General features: G+C 48.0%; 1 pseudogene; it reads left to right on the top strand.

Annotated features, from left to right (window-relative positions):
• The first annotated feature begins 272 nt into the window (after nt 1-272).
• LOC123158594 (cytochrome P450 72A397-like) lies at nt 273-11,299 on the top strand (annotated as a pseudogene).
• The last annotated feature ends 2,438 nt before the right edge of the window (nt 11,300-13,737 follow it).

Raw genomic sequence — 13,737 nt, 5'->3', positions numbered from 1 at the left:
ACATAAACTAAAAGATCATATTACAACTATAAGTCCCTATAAGACTCTCCTTGAGAGTCTTATTTCATAAGTCCCAAATACCCACTTTAAGTCCAAGTCCCTCCTATTTGGTTTAGATGGGACTTATAGAGACTTACTTAAGTCCCTAAACCAATAAGTCGCTGGAAACAAACACCCTCTAAAAAAAGTCCTAGGACTTAGGAACCAAACAGGGCCTAAGCGAGCGAGAGAGAGAGAGAGAGAGAAGGGTTCATTCATCGCAATCTCACGGCATGGCGACTCTCGGCTCACCACCATGGAGCCTCCTCTGCGCTCTCGGGGCCCTGCTGGCCGCGCTGTGGTGCGCCGGCCGGGCGCTGACCGGCGCCTGGCTCCGCCCGCGGAGGCTGGCCCAGACCCTGCGGTCCCAGGGCGTCCGCGGCACGCAGTACCGCTTCCCCTCCGGCGACATGAACAAGTACGTGCGGCTCATCGCGGCGGCGTGCTCCCAGCCCATGCCGATGTCCTCACACGCCGTCGCCGCCCGGGCACACTACAAAAAATATGTCAACTTGTGACCACCACTATTGGTCACTAAAAGGTCACAAATTTCCATTTGCGACCTTTTTGTGACCAAAAACACAAGGTCAAAAGCTGGCCGTCATAAACTGACTATAGCGACCTTTCTTCTGGAATGGTCGAAGACGTTTACGACCAAAATATATCCACTATGGCGTTTTGGTCACTAGCAACCTCCCCAGGCCACGTAGGCATCCAGCGTGGCAAGCTGATGTGGCACAAGATTCAGCCCGGTCCAATTCAGTTTTCTACATGGGCCTAGCCCATTAATTCAGCCTTTCTATATTTTTTCTGTCGTTTTTTGGTCGACTTCATGGGCCTGGCCCAACATTGCAGCCTTTTTTATTATTGGGCCTTGGCCTTTTCGTCTAAATAATTATAGTTTTCTTTTTTTAATTAAATGGGTCCACCAGTCAGATGGGTCCCAGTTGTCAGATTCTGGTAACTGGGTCCGATTTGTCATGTTCTGGTAAGTGGGTCCCATCTATCAGGCTCATATTCTTCATATTCGAACCAGTATTTAAATGGGCGGACAAAAAGCACACATAATACTTTAAATAAGAGCAACCAGATCCTTACAAGTGTAATACAGTGGCAATCACAGTAATGACTACAAGTGTAATACAATACTTTACAAGCTTTACAAGCAATCACAAACTCACAACATGCCAAACTCGTTGGACTACAATAGTGATATGAACAACATGCCGAACTAGCTGGACAACTGTAGTTAGGGCTGGGAACAAACAAAACGACCTTCAGGAAAACAGACAACATGCCTTCCTCGGTCGCCCTGTTACATGAATCAGCAGGGAAGAATCAGAACAAACCATTCAAGAAAAGAAAACTTATTTAGAATGATAACAAAAATTGAGCTAGTACCATGCTTTTTGTTCTCCAGCTAGTTAAAATGAGATAACTCGTTCATACAAGAAAACAGAGACGCAATATGAAAACACAGCAGGATTGACAAGTACACAGTAGGATTCAATAATGTTTTAGGATCGCAAGACACCAATATAAGCTAGAATTGACAAGTACACATCAAGATTCAATTCATCTTGCCCATATACAGCAACCAACAGACATCTAACATTTCAGCATGCACATATAATTTATTTACTTATTTTTGAGCAAAACCGCCCACTGCCAAACAGAATGTCCTTTCATTTGATAAATAGAATGCATACAAACTAATTAGCAATACTATATATGATGCAACATACGGACAGAATTTCTACCTTGTTATCATTAGGGAGCAACAGGGGGTGGGGGAAGATTTCGATCGGCTTCGTGTCAGCTGCCATCACCACAAACTCAAAGTCTTGGTAGCTGGGGAAAATAGAAAATGGAGATTAAAAATCATAGGAACTGAAATTAGTAGGACCGACCAAAGCACGCAGCTAGGGACTGGTCACCTTCAAGGTAGAACAATGAATTAACTAGTTTTAGTCAAAGTCGTAAGCATGCACATACAGACATACATACGAATTGAACCAGAATCCATGTATGTCTGTGCACTTAATTGCAGGTTCTATCCAACTTGCAATTGGAAGGAGTACAACCTAGTTTACTAGCAGCCTAACAAAAGATTCAGGTTCTTGGTTTGGTGCATGAATCCTGCTGTCGTAGACAGACAGAGAGGAAAGAGCACTGACGGCACAACTACGACAGCAGAGCGATGCGAGCCAGTCAGGCAGTGCTTGATAAGCTATTGATAAGCAGTTTGCACACAATTAGCAGGCAACCAAAAAAGTAATGTTGTATACTGTTCTGCAGTAAAGAGTAGAATTTCTTTCTGTTGGCTCTGAAATTTCTGTCCATGGTGCACACATGACATACCATCGATTTGAATGTGAAACTTAATTCTGCACAATTTAGTTGCTTATAAATTTCAGCACCAGATTAGCATGTCTCGTTACTAATGAAGTACTTCCTTTATCAATCATAGAATGGAAGGAATCACACAACATCAGGTAGTACTGTAATTGGATTTAGTAGTAAATCTGTAGATACATGTGGTTGGTATCTACTAGTATCTGGTGTTCTAATTAGAGAGTTGCTAGTGTGTTTTACTTACCCTTCTCTGCTCTTCTTTTCTACTCCCTCCGTCTGGAAATACTTGTCGAAGAAATGCATAAAAATGAATGTATCTAGAACTAATATACATCTAGATACATCCATTCCTCCGACGAGTATTTCGGGACGGAGGGAGTACAAGCGAAAGCAGAGCAGGGAGAGCAAGCACACTACCATAACATACAAAGCCATCTACAACCAGCCCAAAAACATACATACCTACAGGACTCACTCACGCACTGCCATTGTGTTATGGATGAGCAAGTCTAGTGTGCGAGAGAAAATGCAGACAAGTTGAGGTAAAGTGCTGACCCCACGCTGTGAGGAACAGATCGAGGAGCTAATAACTGGGCAATGCAGCACCAAGTCCGACTCTACTACTACTACCTGTGATGCATCATTGTTGATCCATGGCAGATAATAGTAAAGATTAGAATCCATGATTTTGATACAGAAGTTACCTAGCCTGGTAGCCTAGCATAGAACAACACTACATAGTACTTGGCCAGCAATTTTGAGCAATTCAGTGACCGCATCGCATGACAACAAATATAAAAACTATGAACAACATTGCATACGATGTGTGACAACAGAGAACACATTTGACAATGCAGAACGCATGCGCAACCACACATCCCATAACAGGGTTACAATCTAGAGGCAGTTAGCTAGCTGCTACCAGATCGCTCACTCATCAATATAGAACTGCAAAAGAGCGCAAAAGAAATAAATCAACGAGAGCATAAGGCATACTGTAGCCAGCTAGCTAGATTTCATCTTGAGACTTATCCTTGTGCTTCTGTAGCATCTCGATAACTTGGTCCAGGGGTGGGTCTCCGGGCCTCCAAAAAACCCGGTCGCCGATCTTGAACTTGTACGCCTCCGGCTGCACAGAATGAACTCCTTCAACTACAAAACACATACGGAATTAAAAGGACGCCGGTAAGAGCAGGGAAGAACAACGTTCGATAATGCTTCACAGTAACTAAGTAATCGATCCTTGATAAAGTTGCGCAACATTATTATTTCTCAGTGTATTGGCCAGTCATAACATGCACATTTTCAGTATTTGTAGTGTCCTAAATCTGAGGATAATAAAGGGGGCAAAGATAGTAGTATGAAGGAATGACACGTATGATTGAAGATTTGTAGTGTCCTTTGTGCTACAGCAGTGGTATAGTGGGACAAATGCACCATAAAAAAGTGGTGATGGTAACTGCAACTGATTCCCGGATATTTGATGAGCAAACAAGCATGTATTGTAAGCAGCATTTTGTCCCTTGGAAATCAGCATGTACATACAAGTCGATTTGAAATATTTCTCCCCCAATGCAGCACCCAGTACATTGGTACAGGCACTAGTGAATCAGAAAACAAAATGATGACTGCACCAATGGTAAGCAACTGCAAGCAATCTTCTGTCCCCAAACAGTCGATGAGTCAACAAGCATGTAACGAGGTAAACAACAATGCAGCAAGTGCAGGAAGATGAAGCTGCTCCCTCCAACAGGAGGGAAGCCACAACAGCAATTAGATCTACAGAAATCATCTACAAATCTATACTAGGGAGGGCGTTCTCAGGAAACAGCAGGGGGCAAGGTACAATATGCATCCATGGGGCAAGCAAAGCAGAGCGGATTATTAGGCGAGAACCATGCCAATAAACCTACTAATATGTTAGGCGTAGCTACTGACCACAACTAGCAGCTGCTTCAAAATGATACACAAATCGCAAGGCGAATGAGAGCAGGAGACCTCGTAAGAGGCCGATTTGAGAACTTGCTTGCCGAGGATGAGGAGGTCGGGGGTCTCCTGGAGCGCGAGGGCGCGGAGGATCTTGGCGACGACGAGCGGGAGGACGCGGGCGAAGGCGTCGGTGATCCCGCGGTAGGACCGCGTGAGGGCGCCCCAGCGCAGCATCTCGGCCTGGTTCTGCAGCAGCAGCTTGACGCGCTCCACCAGCGCCGCCCCCGTCTTGGCCAACACCGCCGCCGCGCCGCCCGCGCCGCACGCGCACGACCGTCGCAGTAGGAGGCGGCGCACGGCCTCGGCGTCCGCGGATCAGACGGCCGCGAAGAGCGCCTGGTGGGAGAGCGGCGGGAGATCCATCGTCGGGCGGGCGGCCAACCGGAGAGCCAGCGCGGAGCTGACCAAACGGAACCCTAGCGCGTCGGCCGACCTGCTCGACTCGATCTGGGGCATAGGGTAGGAGAGATGGCGAGGGAAGGGAGTGACGAGGTCGGCAGCGGTGGTGAGGAGGGCTGCGAGGTCGGTGGTGGGTGGGAGCGGCGGGGAGAAGACTGGATCCAGGGAGGAGGTGGCGGCGGCTGCGAGGAGAGGAGGGAGTCGATGGGATCTGACCTAGGGTTTGGGCTGCGGGTGTGGGGTATCTCTTTTTCATTTTATTTTCTTTTTTTCCAGTAGATAGATGGATGGATGGATGTGGGATGGAGAGATGGATGGATGGGCGCCATGTCATCGATCCGTGGGAAGAGTCCCGATTGGTTCAAAAACCAGTGATTTAAAAAACTATCTAAGTACTAAAAATAGAGGGATTTTGTGAAGTAGCTATCAAAAATATTTTGCAAAATGGCACCACACAAATTTTCACTAGAGTTAGACCACATTTTATGGATAAGGACTAATTTCTATGCATTTCTGATCTTTCTAGCTATTTTTAATCATTTTTCGAGTGCCCGAAAGGAGGTTTTTTTGTGAAGGAACTACCAAATAATTGTTGCAAAATTGGACCAAATCATTTTTCTAAAATACTAGGACATATTTAATGCACAATTGACCAAATGGTTGGGTGTAAAAAGTTTTGATCCACCTCTCGTGAAAAAGACAAATTTCCGCCGATTCAGTTGGAAGCGGGTCAAATTTGAACTGCAGCTACCTCATAGTTTGCTATTTATTTTTTCCAAAAATCATTTCTAGGTACATAAGTATCTATTTAATCAGAGAAACACCAAATAAATTCCAAGATTAAACAACTAGCTAGGAACGGTCATTCCCGCCGTTTTGGCCGCATTTTGAAACGGGCATAAAAAATTCAAAAAAAATCAAAAAATTGGGAAACCTTCGCATTGTGTCATTATATGTGGCCAAGTTCCAGGAAAAATAACAAACTTGTAATACGGCAATTATTTTAAAAAAGTGTTCTCAGAAATGAGCTATCATCTCTCAAGATTCATGACTTTCAAGGCAAATGATCAAACTTATGGCCACATTCGTGGCATAGTTTGTTCAAATGATCTCATATTGTGCACAAGGGTGCATATTGGAATGGCAAACAATGTTGCCTAAGGAAGTTTTCATTTTCTTTGGACGAAAAAACCATTTTTCATTTTTCGAGTGCCCGAAAGGAGGTTTTTTTGTGAAGGAACTACCAAATAATTGTTGCAAAATTGGACCAAATCATTTTTCTAAAATACTAGGACATATTTAATGCACAATTGACCAAATGGTTGGGTGTAAAAAGTTTTGATCCACCTCTCGTGAAAAAGACAAATTTCCGCCGATTCAGTTGGAAGCGGGTCAAATTTGAACTGCAGCTGCCTCATAGTTTGCTATTTATTTTTTCCAAAAATCATTTCTAGTTACATAAGTACCTATTTAATCAGAAATACATGGTTTGATGGAGAGACATCGAGGTTTCGACGGTGGCCGAGGGCCCCAACTCTAGAGCGCGTAAGCTCGCATGCCCGCCGCGTGGTCACCGCGTGACCGTGGCGTTGCCATGTGTTCTGGGCGGCCTAGGCATGTCTAGTGGTTTGGGAACTCCCCAGGTAGGTGCTAGGAAGAAAATCACAACATAAGATTCTCACGAGGAGACCGATCGATGCTTAAACATGAATAAGCAGCCAAGTGTTTGATTAGCGGTACGGGAAATGTACATGGCTAATGGCCGTGAGTTTTGGCTGAGGATGATCAGTTACTAAGAAGACCGTCTTCACAAATTTTCAGCTCAAAAGGAGGAGCCTAGGTGGTACTTGCTTTGCAAACCACCACACTGGACATAAATACGAATGTTGAAGCTCGGCTCAAAATAATGAATGGATTGAGCTGGCATTTGGTGGAGGATGGTTATTTGGGCATAGGAAAGCACTGTAGAAAATGGATACTATTTGGACATGCCAAAGTGGTACTTCCTTCACAAACTGTTGTTCTGAACAGAATAGGAAAATGAATATTTTTGAATTATTTTTGAACTAGGAAAGGAAGGTTTTTACATATTTGACGAAGATATGACCCAAAGAATTTATGAGCTTTTTTTGGGAATTTTGGGAATGACAGAAATATAGGTTGCTTCACAACCTAGGGCAAAAATTGCCACATGGACATGACACATAGGCAAAACTGATGAGATGGCGCCTAGTCATCGCAACCCACCACAATTTACAAGGCTATGACCATCTATATTGGTCGTTAACAACTAGAAATAAGGCAGCGGACTAGCGCTGTTTGCTTTATGACCATTTCGTGTAAGGAAATTACGACATTTCTGACCAAAATGGTCGCAATGGTTTAGGGTTTAGAGCCCCCCGAACAGCTTTTGACCAATTGGTCTGAAATGGTCATAGATCTATGACCAGTTCTTCCAGGGTCACTGACAGAAGGTCACAAATTGACATATTTCTTGTAGTAGCAGTGCCGTTCGACCATGCCATCATCAAGCAACATGGTAATTGACTAGCATCCCCTCTCAATTAGGCTCATGTACGCCATGAGAAATCACCGGGACTATCGCATTGCAGGTAAAGTTGCTCTAACTTGGTTCGGTCCGGAGCCGAGGGTGGTGGTGAGCGACCCTCAGCTGTTCCGGGAGATCCTGTCGAACAAGCAGGGCCAGTTCGGGAAGCACAGGTCCATCCTCCGGATCGAGCGCCTCTTGGCCAACGGCCTGACGACTCACCAGGGCGACAAGTGGGTCGCCCACCGCAGGATCATCAACCACGCCTTTGTTGGGTGCAATAAGCCGCGGTGAACGAGTTCGACACACCGGGCGCGTGTATGGGCGCGTGTCAGGTGTGCAGGGCGCGTCGGGTCCACTGCGACTTGGGTGTGTGCGTGCGTGTAGGTGTGCGTGTGGTGCATGGGCGTGTTCGTGCAGGTGAACACCGCACGGGTGTGTGTGTGTTTTTTTTATCAAAGAAGGGCTTGCCCCTTCCGATTTTCATTACTGAAAACCATAAAGTTCTACAAAAGAGTTCAAAAAGAAACGAAAAGATCGAACCGGAATCACCAGGATCAAATAACATCCCCAAAGGCCAACAAAGGGCCAGCCACACCACATACCCTAAATTCGCAACTGCCAACCGAGTTCAAACTACCTTGAGAGTCATTACATCAACACAGAAGCAAAAGCAGCAAAAAAGGAGCCAAGGATCTATTCTACAGGAGCACCAAACATCACGGGTGTGTGTGTAGACTAGGTCAGTGCGTGATCCGAGCGCAGCGGGAGCGCGTGATCGTTGAGGGCTCGGCGCAGGGCGCGCGCGCGGAGCGCGTCGCGGGGCGTGCAGAGCGGGCCGATCGGAGCGCGCGAGTGGGCAGGTGCGAGTGGGTCGTTGCCCAGCTTGGCCCGGGTATAAAGCTCGCGGGGGTGATCACTGTAATGGTGTGGTGTGAGCTGAGTTTGTGCTCAGGAAGTGGCGTTCGTGCGCCGGAAAATCCACCGTGTCAACGTGTCCTTCTTCGAAAATGTTGTACAGAACCATGGTTCAGCCGAACCTACGCTCGACACCGTTGATTTCTAGACACTATTCATGTGGATCCATGCATAGTTGATTAAAAAATACAGTTGGCATGCATGTCTATTTATGAAGATCCATGCATTATCGATTAAAAAATGCAGACCATGGTCCTGAATCACGTCTCTCGTCCTTCTCCTTCCTCTGAACTTCTTCTTCTTCGGTGAGAGCTACGGCGACAGAGAGGGCGAGGAGGAGTGCAGCGAGGGACTGGCGGTTCCAACAGCCTTCCATCTCCAGAAGCTCAAGGTGTCCGTCATGGCGTCATGTCTCTCCCGCCTAATCAAACTCATCAAGCCACATCCACATGTATGCTTTTCCAGTAACCAGCAGGCAGGCTAATAGTGGGGATTTTGTTTTGCAGAGGATGTTGCCTGCTTTCGCGGCCTCTTCAAGCGAATTGGTGCGGAGATGGGGAAGCTCTATGGGGAAGGGTGATGTGCAGGAGATAGATGTGTGGCCAGAGTTTCAGAACCTCACGGGCGACGTGATATCCCGAGTGGCGTTCGGGAGCAGCTTCAGTGAAGGGAGAAAGATCTTCCAGTTGCAGTCAGAGCAGGCGCAAAATGCTGTCAAGATGGCAAACGTGATGTACATTCCAGGCTACAGGTGAGCTCATACTTCCAGTCAGTGCAATTACGCTTATGCATCTCCATATTAATTTCTAGCATTGCATCAGAACTATATGATCACAGCCAGTACTCCAGTACAGATATCTGAAATAGATACGTACTGGTTGTGTTGTTCAGTCCTCTGCAAATAAATAGATATCCACTCAGTCCAGTCCATAGAATAGAGAGGATGCTTGCCTGAATCACAAAACATAGTGGCCTGCGAAATGAACATGGGGATTGGATTGAAGAGAAGGCAACATGCATGTGGTGCATGTTGAAAGTAGTACTAACCCAAACTTGATCAAGTTAGGATTAATATTACTTTCGACATGCACCACATGTTGCCACCCCCTTTAATCTAAGCCATGTTTAGGCATAGCGGTAGCGTTGGTAAATCAAGCACGGAAATAAGAGAGGACACTTCTCTCTGTTAGCTAGCTAACACACCTTAAATTACTTCCTAAACCAACCCCTTTTCAAAAAAAAAAAATCTCAGTTCCTGCCAGCTGTTGACGCGTGGATGCCTATTGGTCCCGGTTGGTGCCACCAACCGGGACTAAAGGCCCTCCTGTCTGGGCTCGCTGCACCGGCCACGTGGAGGCCCATCTGTCTCGGTTTCAGTAAAAACCGGGACTAAAGGCCCAGGGCATTAGTAACGATCCTTTAGTCCCGGTTCAAAAACAAAGACTAAAGGGGCCTTACGAAGTGGGACAATAGGCCATTTTTCTACTAGTGAGACGGAGACCTTCCTGCGGTCCCATGGTGTGCGTGGCACGCAGTACCGCTTCCCCTCCGGTGACATGAAGGAGTACGTGCGACTCGTCGCGGCGACGTGCTCCCAGCCCATGCCGCTGTCCTCCCACGCCGTCGCCGCCCGCACGGTGCCGTTCGACCATGCCATCATCAAGCAACACGGTAATTAATTAACCACCGTCCACTCTGTTAGGCCGCCGTACCTCGTATGGTGATTGATCTCCGTAATTTTGCCGAAGCACATGAGAAACCACCGGGATTATTGCAGGCAATGTCGCTCTGACATGGTTCGGTCCGGAGCCGAGGGTGGTGGTGAGCGACCCTCAGCCGTTACGCGAGATCCTGTCAGACAAGCAGGGCCAGTTCGGGAAGCAGAGGTCCATCCTTCGGATCGAGCGGCTCTTGGCCAACGGGCTGACCACCCACCAGGTCGGCAAGTGGGTCGCCCACCACAGGATCATCAACCACGCCTTCCATCTCGAGAAGCTCAAGGTGTCCATCATGGCGTCATGTCACTCCACCTCCACGGGGCAGGGTGATGCACTCAGTCCACAGAATAGAGAGGATGCTTGCCTGAATCACAAAACATAGTGGCCTCCAATTTGATAACATTCCTATGCAGGTTCCTGCCAACAAAGCTCAATTGAAGGATGAGGGCAAATGCCCGGGAGGTCGAAGTACTCCTGAAAGGCGTAATCATGAAAAGGGAGAGGGCGATGATGGATGGCCATGCCGACAACGACGATCTACTAGGCGTGATGATGGAGTCCAACATAGAAGAAAGCCATGAAGCCGAAAGCTCCAAGCCCAAGATGACCGCCGCCGACATAGTAGGGGAGCTGAAGCTCTTCTATTTCACGGGCATGGAGACTACCGCGGTGCTGCTCACATGGACAATGGTCGTGCTACGCATGCACCCGGAGTGGCAGGACCGCGCCAGGGAGGAGGTTTTGCACGTCTTTGGAAAGAACCAGACGGATTTTAGGGGCATAAACCGGCTTAAAGTTGTGAGTACATCATTACAAGAGGCCCGGTTATCCGACTTCTCATCGAGTTGCTATCTAAATATGTCCATCTTCTCTATGGGTGCAGGTGACAATGATGCTACATGAGGTTCTTAGGCTATACCCACCGATTCTACTACTTGGTCGGGAGGCGTATAAAGAGACAGAGCTGGGAGGCGTCACATATCCAGCCGGCGTTACATTTGCACTGCCAATTGTGTGCATTCACCATGATCCAGATGTGTGGGGAGAAGACGTCGATGAATTTAAGCCGGAGAGGTTTGCGGAGGGCATTGCCGGCGCATCCAAGAACTTGCTGGCGTTCTTTCCGTTTGGCTGGGGACCGCGGATTTGCGTCGGGCAGAACTCTGCATTGCTTGAGGCCAAGATGGGATTGAGCGTGATCCTGCAACGCTTCATGTTCGAGCTCTCACCATCCTACACGCATTCGCCTTGCCCGGTCTCCACTCTACAACCCCAGCACGGTTCGCAGATTAGGCTCACGAAACTCTATGAATTAGCAGCCTTTACCAATTAGCGTCCGGACTCTGGGTAACAATAGACATTGAGAATAGTCAGGGATTAGGGCGGTGATCCTGGGTGAGATGTATGTAGTACTACCTCCGTTTCAGTTTACAAGTCATGCGCGTATACCTAGGTTGTCAATTTTATCATCCTAATATAAACTATATAACATAAAAATTATATCTTTTGAAAGTAGAAACTCCGAAGTTTATGTTGGTATATTTTTTGTAATATATGACTTGTATTAGGTTGGTCAAATTGACGACCTAGGGGTACGCGCACGCCCTGTAAACTGAGAGAGAGGTAGTATAATGGATCCTGATGTTTACATCGAAGGCGACATGCACACATCTCATAAACATATATTTTCAATAAAGGGTAATATGTCAATGTCAAACTGACCACTGGTGGAGCTACATCAGTACCGGGGCTGGAGCAAAAATGAAAATTACTAGAGTATGTGGAAAGAGCAAGATCACATCAGCCATCCCAAATTAATCATATAAAAAATAGCTAAAAAAAAGCGCCAATATATATGCCGATGCTACCACTCCAACCTTTTTCTTTTCACAGGAAAGTAGCTGTTACTCGTTTTTATCTGCTGCTACTATAATGCTAACATTGCTGGCTTGCACGCATCGAAGTCAGTTACTTGCTGTTGCACGTAGCTTAATTATTTGTTGGTTGTACTTGCTATTTTGCCAACCTGCTGTTGCAATACCCGTTGATTGGTGAACAACTTACAATTTCCTCATCAACTTTCAAAAGAAATCATGGTTTGATCAAGTTCACGTCGGGAAAAACCAGGTGGGCGGCCATGCACGACCTTGCCATGCGGCTGCCGTCCCCGACGGAAACGGGGCCACCTCCCCGTCCTTCATGCTGTACACGCCGGAGTGGAGCTCCTCGCTGGAGTCGTTGTTCGACTCGTCACGCTTACTGATAAACTAGATGTGGTCCTCTCGAGCTCCGACCAGCTGACCGGCGGGAAGTGATTCCGAGCAGCCTTTGCTGAGGAACAGAGCACGCCCATTCAGCGTCTCGACTTTGCTCCACCCTCCATGGCCCCTGCTCAGCTCCCCCGTCGCCTCGTAGACCTCCAACTTCACCGGCGTGGAGGCGTGTTCCATCACCATCAGAAGCCGATTGCCGGACGCGACCAGGTAGTAGTCATAGGAGGAGAGGCATGCCAGGTCACAGTACCGGTCCACCTCCATGGCGGCCGGGGCGCTGCGTATGCACTGCACGGATGTGACATTCCCGGCGTCGAGGCTGTCGTCGAGGACGTGGAGCTCCACTGCAGGCCGGGATGGATCAGTGTGTATCCTGGTGAGCACGTAGAGTGTCAACGATACTACGGACGATACATCGACAACACCTGAAGTGCTACAGGGCGATCCGGCAAGCGAGCAACAGGCCAGGCCCAAGAGGGCCATTCAAGCTCCAGCTCGTCTGCGTGGCCCAGAATGGGCCCGCTAACTAAACACTCTTTAGCTGTACAAGTGGCTCTATAACATGTGGTGGTGGCGGCCTCGGCCGAGGATTGGATAGGATAGATGGTGTGAGTGTTGGCTGGCTTCTGTTCTGTCCTCCTCCTCCTTCCTCAATTCGAATTCTCCTGTAATATTGAGATCTGAGCATATGAACAATAGATAGATCGATTGGAGTGATTTGTTGCTTACAATTGGTATCAGAGCATCGATCCTGGCGCAACAAGTTCCGCTCCATCATCCCCACGCGACGAGATTCGCGGCGCGCCGCCGCCGTGAAGCCATGGAGAGCCTGTCGCCCGCGATGAAGGCGGTGTACGAGTTCCTCAAGGCCGACCTGGCGGAGTCCCTCGACGTTCATTTCAAGCGCTAAGACGAGGAAGCAGCTAAGTTGATGCGGTCCATCGTGGGTGATCTGACGATGCGCATTGACGACGTCAAGCTGTCGATTGGCGTGGACATGGACGAGCTTCGCGCCGGGTTGGAGAGGCTGGTCTCCGTGTCCGCTTCGCCCTCACGAGCTCGACCATCGGCAAGTCAGTTCGCGGCCACCAACGGCGACGCCACCCCTGAGGGCAGCCGATCTGCTCCAGCGGCCAAGGGGAAGGATCACGCTCCGTACGTCCCACCACGGGCCAGAGGTACGAGATCCGACCACAACCCAGTATTCAGTTCGCGACCGGCCGAATTGCACCGTGAGAATACTGATACTTATGGATTTGCTCAATTTCATCACACGTCGAGCTAGGCATTGCCCTTGAGCCTCCATAGGTGCTCCACCAGATCCTGTTGCAGTTGTTGATGCACCTGTGGGTCTCGGATCTCCTGACGCATATTGAGGAAGGCAGTCCAGGTTGTCGGTAGTTGGTGATCAACTTGGGCAAGAGGAACCTGCCTGTAATATGGTTCAGTGTCAAACATTGGCTCTTCCTGCTCTCTCTCAATGATCATGTTGTGCAAG

This window comes from Triticum aestivum, chromosome 7B (assembly GCF_018294505.1).
Source record: "Triticum aestivum cultivar Chinese Spring chromosome 7B, IWGSC CS RefSeq v2.1, whole genome shotgun sequence".
NCBI classification, from domain to species: Eukaryota; Viridiplantae; Streptophyta; class Magnoliopsida; order Poales; family Poaceae; genus Triticum; species Triticum aestivum.
This window is presented reverse-complemented; position numbering and strand designations above follow the sequence as displayed.